This window comes from Rhincodon typus, chromosome 19 (assembly GCF_021869965.1).
Source record: "Rhincodon typus isolate 14 chromosome 19, sRhiTyp1.1, whole genome shotgun sequence".
Taxonomy (NCBI): domain Eukaryota; kingdom Metazoa; phylum Chordata; class Chondrichthyes; order Orectolobiformes; family Rhincodontidae; genus Rhincodon; species Rhincodon typus.
Window position 1 is genome coordinate 30,174,067 of NC_063350.1, and position 12,761 is coordinate 30,186,827.

A 12,761-nucleotide genomic window follows, 5' to 3' on the forward strand; every position below is an offset into this window, starting at 1 on the left:
GGTCAGGAATAAAAGCTAAGATATGAATTATCCTTTTAAGTAAGAAGGAAATTTTTATCTTAAATGAAGAACAGTTCCTAACTCTCAAAAGAATGCTTAAAGTTTCCAGATTTTTTTAGCATTGCTTTAATAATGCTTTAGGAGTTAGTATAGGTTTGAGAACTGAAATATATTAGAATCATTCAGTTGCTATCTTACTGCCTTATTTGAAAAAAAATGACCTACTAGCTGAAAAAAAACCATGCTATTGTTAAAGGCTAAGCTTACCAAGGTAGCACCAAATGGCAAAGCCTGCTTCAAGGGCCAAATGGTCTATTCCTGCTCCTAATTCATATGTCTGTAAATGAAATAGTGGAAAAGCTTTGCAGCCCTATCAAGTGTGTGTACATTTAAGGCTCAGACAGATAGATTCTTGATCAGTAGATGATTAGAGGATTATGGGGAAAGGTAAAGAAAGTGGATTTGATAGTGTCAGATCAACTATGATCCTACTGCAGGCTCGAAGGGCCGAGGAGTCTACTTCTGTTCCTATTCCTTATGGTCTTATAGGCTGTGTGTGTGTGCGCGTGTGTGCATGTGTGTGTGTGAGTGCGTGTGTGACTGCACATGAACGTGTGTGCATGTGTGCGTGAGTGCATGCATGTGTCAATAATGGCATGTGCATGTGACTGCATTTGTGAATGTGTGTGTGTGTGCATGAGTATGTGTGTGAACGTAAGTGAGTACATGTGTGTGCATGCCTGATCGCATGCGTGTGTGAGTGCACAATACATAAATACAACATAAACTGCCTGCTCTTGTACACTATGTGGAGGCAATGGCCTAGTGGTATTAACACTGGACTATTAATCCAGAGAATCAGATAATGTTCCAGGCACCCAGGTTTGAATCCCGCCATGGCAGATGGTGGAATTTGAATTCAATAAAAAAAATCTGGAATTAAGAATATAATGATCACCATGAATTCAATGTCGATTGTCAGGAAAAACCCATCTGGTTCACTAATGTCCTTTAGGGAAGGAAACTGCCATCATTACCTGGTCTGGCCTACATGTGACTCCAGACCCATAGCAATGTGGTTGACTCTGAACTGCCATCTGGGAAATTAGGAATGGGCAATGAATGCTGCATAGCCAGCGACCCCCTTGTCCCATGAATGAATAAAGGGAAAAAAATGTCCCTTTTTAAGAAGTCTGGAATACTGTATGCTGTATTAACAACTCTCTATACCTGTCCTGCCACCTTTAATGACATGCACATATACACCCAGGTCTCTGCGCTCCTGCACACCCTTTAGAATAGTAACCTTTATTTTGACCTTTCCTTGCATCGTCTTTGTTCATAAATGTGTCACCTCATACTTCACTGCATTGAACTGCATCTGCCACTTATCCACCCATGCTACAATGTGCCAATGTCCTTTTAACTTTCTACAATGTCCTCCTCACAGCTCACAACAATGCTGCCAAGTTTTTTGACAGTTGCAAACTTTGTAATAGTGTCCTGCACACTTGCTTTTGATAAGACTTGTGTATCACACATCCACAGAATTATTCACTGATTTGCTGTTATCATCATGTCCATGTTTTAAATGTCTCTTCCAATTTTAGTCAACTAACTCATAAATGCACAGTGCAGGAAATTCCTGAACACAATTACATCTAAAAAACACAATTAAAATATGCTTTATAATATACAGAAGTGCAGAAGATCTGACACCACTAGAATTTCTAAAATCAACAGCAGCTCACAAAGTGACCAAAAAACTAAAAACCTATTTGCTTTACAGAACAGTTTGCTAATTATTATTAATCTTGGCTCAATGTGGCCTATGTGGCAACAGACGGGAGATATGAGATGGTCTCCCTCATACTGCATTGTATAAGTACTGCTATGCTCAAGAAACTAGGAGCTATACCCACTAAACTCACGTCAATGCACGTGGTTTTAGATTCTAGGAATTTACTAGCCTGCATCATCATTCGTCATCTGCGTATTAGCACGAAGGGCACAAATTAATGAATTGAAAATTTTATTTGGATCACAATGAAGTCTTTGACAAGTACAGCATAGCACTTAAAAATTTTAAGATCTAAATTGGTTGTGAGCTCCTTATTCTGCTGTTGCCGTGAGTTGGATTTGTTCATTTCTAAAGTGTCCCTCATGTAAGAACTGATTAGTAAGAGGCCACCAAGTTCACAGAACTTAAACAAACTCCTTATTCTCAACTGGCCTATTTTCATGCAGTGATGAATGCACATTCTTTCAACAAAAACATAATTGTAGCACTAAATTGTAACCCAAGTGATCCTTTTCATACTTAACCTGTTGTCAGTCACATCATGACCTAATTATATGTAAATACAGAGTGCTGTAGTGCATTGATGGGAGCAGTGTTAGGTTCGCAATTAAACCAACCAGCTGTCTGAGTAGAATGTTTAGTATCTTTCCTGGATTTAATTCCGTCAGTATTCATATGTAAATATTTCACCACATAACTTTACTCAAGTGTTTACCATTTTATAATTAAATATTGTTTCAGTGAGACATTTAGTGTAGCTAGCCACAACAGAGACAATTAGACTACCTGAGGCAATGATCCTATCCCAAAAGAAGAAAACTGACTGGGTTAACATTTCATCTTAAAAAAGAACAAGTCAAAAGTGTTGACAGTGACTAAAATGATCTATTTGTGTCCTGTTAAAGGGATAGTCTCTGTCACAGTCACAAGGAAGTTCATAGACTTCTCACAGTTAGACTTGAAGAATAAGGGAGCTGAGAAGAAAGATTTGAAGAGGCAATTCGCACAGGAAGAAAAAGGGATGGGATTTTATTTCCTTCCTGTGATGATCCGAGGGCATTTGGCACTTTTTAAAGAAAGGAGGTGAAGCCCAGAAGAGCTTAATGTGATTTACCCACACCAACAATGCTGGATAAGCTAGCTTTCTCTTAGTGAGAGTCCTATTCTCATGCCCGGACAACAGAGTGAAGATGGAATCTGTACCGGGGAAATGGCTGGAATAAAAGTGATCTGTTTGTGAGAAAAGCAATAAGGGAAGAGGTAGAAATGAAGTGAGAAAGTGGTCGAACAAACCCAACAATTTTTTAGAGGACCAGAAGACCAAAGGATGGACAGTTGAGATGGCTGTTCATAGCCAATTGGGAGAGGGCATTCTAAATCTAGGAATAGGTGCAGAAAGAAGTGACAACAGAAATGTCTGGTGTAACGAGATTAATGAAGGATTAAAGTAAGCGTTGAAGATGGTTTTGTCAACGATTATGATCTTGGGAGTGGATAACTCAGAGGGTCGCCATAAGTATGCATAGGAACGTTTACGTGGATGGAGGTTTAGGAGGCGGTCAATTTAGGAAAAGAAGAGGGTAAGAAGAGGTGAAAGACAGTTTGAAATTACCAAATGTGAAAATTGCAGAAGCTGCAGAAAAAGAAGAATAACATCATGGAGACAAAGGAGAAGTGAGAAAAATAGGATCTGCACAGTTACAGGTTTGACTGATTATTGTCACTGCAAATGTTTTGTGTGTTACCTGCAATGTTCTCTCTAAGGCCCTCCTTGCAATAATCTTGTGTGCTGGAAAAAAAGTTAAACATCTATACTTTAAAGGGAACATTGATGGCCACTCTTGGGGCCTAGTTTCATCAAAGCCATGATGTCAATAGGGTCATGGGCAATGTCATTGATAAAGGAGGGCCAGTTGAAAAGCATACTGGCAGGAAATATGGAATGGTGTGGTCACTGTTGATCCACTTTCAGACTTCAAGAGAAATGGTTGACAGTTGGTTGGTGTGGCTCTAACAAAAGGGATTTTCTTTCATCTTCCAATGAGTCATCTGGCAATCTTGGCAGAACATTTAACTAGGCTTTACCTGGAAAATTCCCCAGGCAATGGCACAGTGGTAGCAGGAGAGTAGATGTATAATTTCTGGCCTTCATGGTAGTTGTTTTTAATTTGTCATGTTCTAATTAGTATACCTTTAATCATCTCCAGCTAAAAATATACAGACTTTTCAGAACTATTTGCAAAGTTAATCAATAATTAAACTCTGACACAGAAGTGATTGAAATACCGAGGGCTCCTGCTATTGAGTTAACAAGAAAATCTTTCCCACAGCTTGAAAAGCACTGGCTCAAACCAAACACTGTCGGTGCACCAAATACCAGTTAGCATCATCAGAGTAAGGAAACATATTCAGTCATTCTGTCCTGAGCTTTGGAAGTTGGTAAATAAAATGACTGAATATCCCTCTCTGATCATCAAGTTAAGAAAGTGTGACAGTATTTGTTATGCTCCACCATTCTATGTGCAGTTGATAAATATTTAAAAAGACTGGGATTCTATACAGAGGAGGTTTGGATTAAAACAATGTCACCTTATACTGATGGCAACCTGTTGTCATAAGAACATAACTTTGAAGGACTATTCCTAGCTTACGTTGTTGTGCTAATAATTAAAACAAAAAAAGAGGAATTAGCTCTGCTCCTGTTTCAGACAGCAAGAAGCATCGTGATGTGGAATTTACTTCGTAAGTGACTTAACCTCATCATTCACAGACAGTATATCCTGTAGACACAAAAACTGAAGTTGCTGGAAAAGCTCAGCAGGTCTGGCAGTTCCGGTGAAGAAAAAGTAGGAGTCAACCCTTCCTCAGAACTTCAAAAACAGAAGTTCTGTTTTTGAAGTTCTGAGGAAGGGTTGACTCCTACTTTTTCTTCTGTTTTTGTTCCTGATTTACAGTATCTGCAGTTCTATCGTTTTATTTAGTATATCCTGTAGTGTAGTTATCAATACTAACTTCTTAGCTCTAGGTGTTACTTATGAATTGCTGCTGATCTCACAAGAACTCACAGACAATACAAATATTTTAATAAGTAAACCTTTATGGATCAGCACTTCCAGCACAGTCTAACTTGATGGGATAGCATAATTAAGACACAGATAAAGCATGTTTAGAGGAGGTTCTGAAAAGGTGGGACACACTGGTTTTGTCTTTACTGGTTCTGAGGAAGGGTCACCGGACCCGAAACGTTAACTCTGTTTTCTCCTCCACAGATGCAGCCAGACCTGCTGAGCTTTTCCAGCAACTTTGTTTTCATTGTCTTTACCGGAGTTTTAACACCAAGATTGAAGTATATAAGATCCCGAATGGTCTTGACAAGGTGGACACGGTTATGACATTTCCTCTTGTGGGTGGATCCAGAACTAGGGGACAGTTTAAAAATTAGGGCTGCCCGTTAAGGACAGAGATGATGAGTAAAATTTTATGCAACTTTAGAACTCGAAAGGCAGTGGAAGTGAGGTTATTGAATGTTGTTCAGGCAGAGGTAGATTGATTTTTGTCAAGCAAGGGAAACGGGTAAATGTGCATGTGGTATTCGAAACAAACATCAGCCGTGATTTTATTGGCTGACGGGGTCAGTTCAAATAGCTGAGCAGCTTCATTTGGCTCCCAAGTTGTATTTGTGTAGGATGTTTTTAACCGCCCTTTTTATTTCCTTCTCTTCCCTTGTCAATGAACAACATTTATTATGCGTTTCCATCAAGAACATGATAAATTCTGCTTAACTTCTGCAACACCTCCCCACAGTAAATCATTGATATCTGTAGTTTTCCTTTGTGATACCAGTAGAACATTTGTTGGATCTGCTTTAAGTTGAATCAAACCAACTTTCAGCAAGATGGGCCTAACTAAGAAATACTATTCCTGCACCATTTCATTCGACATGCAAATACATCTGTTGAATCGCCATTGCTTCCCATTTGCAGTACCTTCTTCTTTAGGTCATTTCAAAAATACTTCCCTTTGAAACTCTTCATTCTGCAAACATGTGGCTTTTAGATTGATTAATTTGCATTCCCAGGAGTATGTTGCTAAGAGATCTGATAAGATCTTCAAGATCACTTTTCATGCAGTAGGGGAATCTAGCCTAACATCTTGATCACCTGGTTTTGTTTTGAAAGCTCAAGCCACTTGTTTAGCTTTAGTTTTATAAGTCCCATTAGGGAGTGCTTGGTTCCCTTAATCAACATTTATTTTAGCCTTGACAGCCTGCTGTTGGGAAGAATTCCACGGATACATTACGCTCTTAGAGAAAACATTCGTCCTTATCTCTGCCCAACTGGGCAGCCCATTACAGTGAGATTATGTCCTCTGATCCGAGACTCTCCCACAACAGGAAATAACTCCTCTGCATCTGCCCTTTCAAGCCCCCTAAGAATCTTGTATGTTTCAATAACATTGTAGCTTATTCTTCCAGTGAGTACAGTACTGGACCAGTTTACTCAATCACTCCGCATAAGACAATCCCTCCTCCTTTTTTAAATTTCAATAATATACTTTATTCATAGAAATTATCTATACATGCATACAAAGTCCTAAAACAAACAGCACAATGGACTTTGACGTTCCTCAGAGCTTCCCCAGTTGCAAAACAAGGCATTTTCTACTCTCGCTGGAAACTACTGACATTCATTTTGAGAGGATGTGACAATGCAATGGACCCTCATTATACTCAAACAGAAAAATCTTAGACCTTACCCACTGCACCTTTAAGATAATCCTTCATACTAAGAATCAACCTAGCAAACTTAATTTGGACTGCCCACATTCCTTGGTAATTACCCTTATTCATGTTTAGGACTGTTGTTTCAACCTAAGTTTCTCCTGGTCATACCAAATCTCATAAACAGATGGCAGCAGTGGAGTTGCGGTGCTGCCTCTGAGCTCCTGGCCCAGGGCTCGTCTGCTACTATCTGCTTGCTGTTTCTTCTGATTTCTTTGCTTTTGCTCTCCTCTATTTTTCTGTTTTTTCCTCTTTGGAGACCCTTTTGGCATCATTGCAGGGTGAACACAGGTCCAACCTCCCAAGCACATGCATCAACAGTGGCAGCAATTGGCTCCCCAGGGAGAATGAGCCCAGCACAGAGGACAGCAAGCCCTTAAGACAGTTTGTGATAGCAACGATTGTGGGTGCAGTGGTGAGATGGTGCTGAAACGTGGCAACTTGGATGTTGGTGGGCCCAGCACATGACTAGAGGCAGTGGCACCAGCTTGCAAGACAGAAACAATGGCAGAGGAGCCTATATGGTCAGCAGAAAGGCACATCTGTGGTTGACGTCAGACAGCTGCATCAATGCAGTAGGCCCAACTTGGTACTGCTGGCGGACTGATGGGAACGTCAGTTGTTTCAGTGGCAGCATGGTAAGCCCAGCGTGCTTCATCTAGTGGCACAGTCGTGGTGACCCTGAAGCAGGACTCCTTAAAAGGACTGTGTGGGGCAAGTGTGCCAAAGTGGAGGAGACTGAACCCTTGTAGGAAGGCAGTCCCAACATGGCTAAGCACTTTACATCTTTCTAATGTTTAAACATTTAGCCTTACTACTTTATTTTTCTACTTAATAGTTTGAAGGTCTGTAATGTTTAATTTTTAACTTTGTTGTTTATTTCTACTTTGTTCTTAACGTTTTGTACCTACGTACTTGTACCTAAGATTGACACTACATTTTTCACTGTACTCCCGTACTGTCAGACTGGAGTACAAGTGATAATAAAGTCTAAATCTAAACGCAAAATTCTATCATGTTTGCCAATACTTCCTTAGTGATCTTTTACTTCAAAAACATTTATTAAACCTGTTCCATTTTACACTACCACTTTCAAAATAACTTAATCCCTCATCATATGGTAACATAGAAAATTGCCCCAAATATACTGTGAATTCTTCTTTGTGGCTATCTCTGCCAGTTTGATTTTCCCAATCAACATGAAGATTAAAGTCAACCATGATTAATATACTACCTTTTACAACATCCCTTTATTATTGACAATGGGCTCCCTGTTTATTCTTCTGCTGGGCTTTTATTATTCTTCCACCTCTGTACCAAACACAGACGTATCTGTACCCAGGTACCTTGTACCTAAATACATGTTGAATAACACAGTGAACAAGCAGCGATGTTGCAAACGTTTCACAGCACTCTTCAAGCGCACGTGACAGTAAAGCTAATTCTGATTCTAATATGGCTACACCCACCAGTCTTCTATCCCTCGTTAGTTCTTAAGTCCATCCATATGGATTCTTTTCTCTTATTTATTACTATTGTACGTACAAAGCTACCTGATTATCCTTTCCTTCCTGTCTATCTCTTCAAAAAGTGACATGCCCCTGAATATTTACTTTTCCAGCATCTTCTAACAATGTCTTCACAACGGCTGTAAGAGCATGCCCTATAACTTTTTTTTCGCCATTAATTCATTTAGTTTGATTTGAATGCTACATAAAGACTCAGACCATAGGAGATAGGACCACTAGAGATAGTTGGTGGTGGTTTTAACTGGAGGGTCACCACACCTCAGGTGAGGGGAGAGGTTGAGATTTCTTCTTTGTAACCTCAAGTGCATGAATTGAACCCATCCATTGGCATTGCGAACCAGCTAAGGTAACTGTCTCCCAAACCATTTGGGACATTAATTTTGCCTTTACAATTTTCTCACCATCCACCCCCCCCACTCTTTGACCCTGTTTGTTGCTGTACACTGACAATTCATGTCCCACTGTGGGTACTGTTATCAAAATGTCTGCTAGAATACTGCCACATCCTCTTGCTTTGTAAGCCTATGTTTCCCCTGCTAATTAGTTTTAACACCCCTCTACAACCTTGGTTATTCAATTCATCTGGATGCTAATTCCAGCATGGTTCAAGTGAAGCCTGATCCATTGAACAGCTTTTTCTACTCCAGGCTCGTGCCAGTGCCCCATGAACTGAAACTCATTCCTCCCATACTAATCTTTAAGCAATGTACTGAACTCCTTAACTCTACCATAATGCCTGTTTGCATGCAATGTCCTTAATCTTAGCACTAAGCAGGCAACACGGTCTTTAAGAAGTTAAGCTCAAAGCTTCATGTAACAGTATCTTCCCCATTCATTAGTTTCCCCTACCACTTTCCTCCCCCAACTTGAATAGCTCCCTGTACCATGATACTGTTATTCACTCATGTTCTCTGCAATGTCAAACCTCATTCACACATTGAGGTTCATGCACAATTAGAGATGGAAAGGCTCCTCAAATGCTGTTCCCTGGGTCCTCATAGCTGCCTCACTTTCAGTCACACCATCTTAACCCTGATCAAATATATATTTTGATGAATTAGTCTGAAGTGAGAGACCATCTGCTGGAGCAAGGCGTCCATGTAACTTTGCACCATGTGCATTGTCTGCAGCTCAGACTTCAACTCAACCCAGATCTAAAAATTCCTTGAGCTGAAATGATTTCTATAGGTGTTCATTCTAGTTCACTCTCCCACCATCAGTATCATATCATATTTAAATAAAATTACTCCAGAATCCCTGCTGCTTACCAGATGCATCTTGACAAACTTTTGAGAAAAAAAAGAGAACAAATCACAAACTGAAGACCTAACATTTGCTTTCAACACTAGGAACTTTCATTAATCACACTCCCCAAACAACCTCTTTCATTACATTTGCATTACCTTATGGTTCATGGCATCACACTGTTGGTAGTCTGCCTCTTGATCAATGGTCCTCTCGCTCTAGAGGCCACTATTTGTAGAAAGGCTTACATAAAACATGTTTGTCCCAAGCACGGAATTCCCACTGATCCAACTTTTCAGATAAACTCAGATAGTAGGAACTGCAGATGCTGGAGAATGAGATAACAAGGTGTAGAGCTGGATGAACACAGCAGGCCAAGCAGCATCATAGGAGCAGGAAGGCTGACGTTTCGGGCCTAGACTAGGCATGAAACATCAGCCTTCCTGCTCCTATGATGCTGCTTGGCCTGCTGTGTTCATCCAGCTCTACACCTTGTTATCTCAGATAAACTCACTTGCCTTTGTCTCAGATGAAATCAGCACTTGTTCTGACTGTGCAGAACAAAATATCCTTTAGACAGGGGAGTTTGGTGCTTGACCGATACCAAATCTTAAAATGAAACAATATTTTGCATTAGGCAGTTTTCCACAACATGGGGGAAACATCTTTTCACTATCTACCTTGTCAAACCCACTCAAAATCTAAGCTTTTCTTGTTAAATTAAGATTTACTGAACATAGGCCCAAGCTGCTGAATCTTGCCTTGCATGAAAACTCTTCAGCCTAGGAATCAATGTAGCAAACCTCCTCCAATGCAATACTTTAGATCTATTGTAAATTGTTGTACAGTGAAGCCAATACTTCCACTACTTTTATACTGTCACCTTGCAACAAAAGCCACCAGTATATTTACTGTCCTATTTACTTGTTATACATTTGAGCGTAAACTTTCATGATTCACAAACATATTTATCTTCTTTCTTTAACTTCAAACAGCATAATTTATTTTGGACACTCAAGGAAAATATGGATTGCATATCTGATTTCAACCACCAGAGGGCACATTAATTTCTCGTGTACCAGTGATGCTGTACTCAGTGCTATAATGTACTGTAAACTTAAAATGCAAAACTATCAGCTCAGGCAAGTAGACAACTAGCCTGGAACTGCAAATGCATCCCAAGTACTTCAATTGAGATTGAATGGTCTTGCAATATACTTACAGCAGATAGAGATTTTGGCATGCTATTAATAAATTCAATTTAGAAGATGCTTGAATTATTCTAATATATAGATCATTTTCTCCACTGAAACTGCAGCAATAGGAATTTCAAAAAATGCATTAGCGCTAACAATATTAGCAAAATTAAATCCCATGAGATTAAAGACATTTGTCTATGTGATAGGAGCAGAGCGGTGTTGAACAATTGCTTTTTGATGCCCAACTATTACATGGAAAAATAAGAAAAAACTTCAGATGGCCAAAATTACTAACACATGGGTGAAGTAAATTCAGTGGTTTAACACCAATAAACAGCTGCAATTTTAGAATCAGAACTGGGATGGTTTTCATCATTTCACCTACACCAGCACTTTGGCAGCAATCCAGTTTAGCCCATTCCCTCACCAGACTGCCTTTAAATGCATATCTTGTTCCTCTCACTGCCAGAAATCTATCACTTTGCAGTTTAAATTTCAGTCTCCGCTAGGGAAAAAGAACACCGCTGAATTGGTTTCAGATTCCAAGATTCAGCAGTTAGTTCTTTTGTGTCATCACCTTCATTTACACACCTTTGGCTTGCATCCAACAATATGCTTACCTAGCATCTTAAAGCTTAACTGATTCTGCACACACTTCTTGCATCCCAAGGCACTCAACTTTTGAGTGGCACAACTAATTCTAAAGTTTCCTTTTCTCTCAACCCTACTGATTATCACACCTAGAGCTCAAACAACAGAACAGAAAAGGAAACTAAGATTTTAAACAGGCATACAGAAATTGCTGGAGAAACTCAGCAGGTCTGACACCATGTGAAGAGGAAGCAGAGTTTATGCTTTAGGTAATGACCCTTACCCTTCTTTAGAACTGGAACTCAAAACACAAGGGGTTTTTCCAGCAATTTCCCCATTTTTGTTTTATTTACAGCATCTGCAATTTTTCATTTTCATCTAAACTTGAGTAAATTAGTATTTTTAGGGAAGAATTAAAAGTCATGAACAAATTACCCATATTGACTGATTGATAATGGACTTCAATGTGGCACATGCAAATATAATGCCAGCAAGAAATGACATTTGGTACTTGTGTTTCAACTTCATGTAGCCATACATAAAAGTTTGTTTCATTAAATAATAGTAGGAGCTGACATGTCAGCTCACCTATGACTGGACAAGTCAGATCTCAGACTGAAACCTACTTTCACAAATACATGCAGCAAATTTAGTTTAGTTTAATGAGTATTTATTAGGCAATTTAAGGTAAAGCATACAATCTTCAGAAAAAAGTAAACTTTTACCACTGAAGCTCAATCTTATACTAATTAATGTTTACAAAGTTTCACTTTTCAAAATTTACAGTAGAATGCTGTTGTAGTGATAATTGCATTAAGGTGTCATTAGAGGCAACTCTCCAGCTTATTAATGACGATTAAACATCACTCAGGTTTCTCTAAATCCTGTAAACAGAACGAAAAATACATGTTGAATAACACAGTGAATAGGCAAATAATTAAAAAAGTAAAATCACTCAAATCATCCATATACCTTAACGGCACTTCATTCTCCACAACCACCTCTTTATGCTGGTCCTTTCTAAGATTCTTTCAATGCACACCAATTTCAATTAAGATCTGCAAAACATTGTTCCTAGAGGAAGAAACACCACACTGAGAGAAGTGGAATGATGCACTGGCTCAAAATATAAACAACTTTTTCAGTGTCAGAAGTATTTGGCTTATTTGTACAAATCACCATGATCGATAAGACGGGGAAAGAAATTTACATCATTCACTGAGTCATACAAATAGTCACTCAATCCTAAATTATCTACATACCATAGTTATCCACATGGCCTCTCTGCGTACCAATATTCATTGCAGCATCTGTTCTGATGAAGAAAACAATAAACGATATGCACTCAATTTTAATAATACTAATTCAAAAAGAGCTACAACAACTGCAATTCCTTGACATCCTGCATGCTGGACTATATTAAAAGCACTGTACAGTCAACTACACTTGCAACATATAAACATTTCACTAAAAGATCTCGGTGTCCATGTCCACCTGCCATCCAGGTTGAAAGGGCTGTTAAGGCGGCGTACGGTGTGTTAGGTTTTATTGGTAGAGGGATTGAGTTTCGGGGCCATGAGGTCATGTTGCAGCTGTACAAAACTCTGGTGCGGCCG

The 12,761-nt window shown here is 39.2% G+C and overlaps 1 non-coding gene across 1 annotated transcript; it reads right to left on the bottom strand.

The window, feature by feature from the left end:
* Positions 1–12,283: 12,283 nt before the first annotated feature.
* Positions 12,284–12,370, bottom strand: LOC125485536. Its single transcript, XR_007264248.1, has one exon. It is a non-coding gene; the product is annotated as a small nucleolar SNORD12/SNORD106 (small nucleolar RNA).
* Positions 12,371–12,761: the final 391 nt, after the last annotated feature.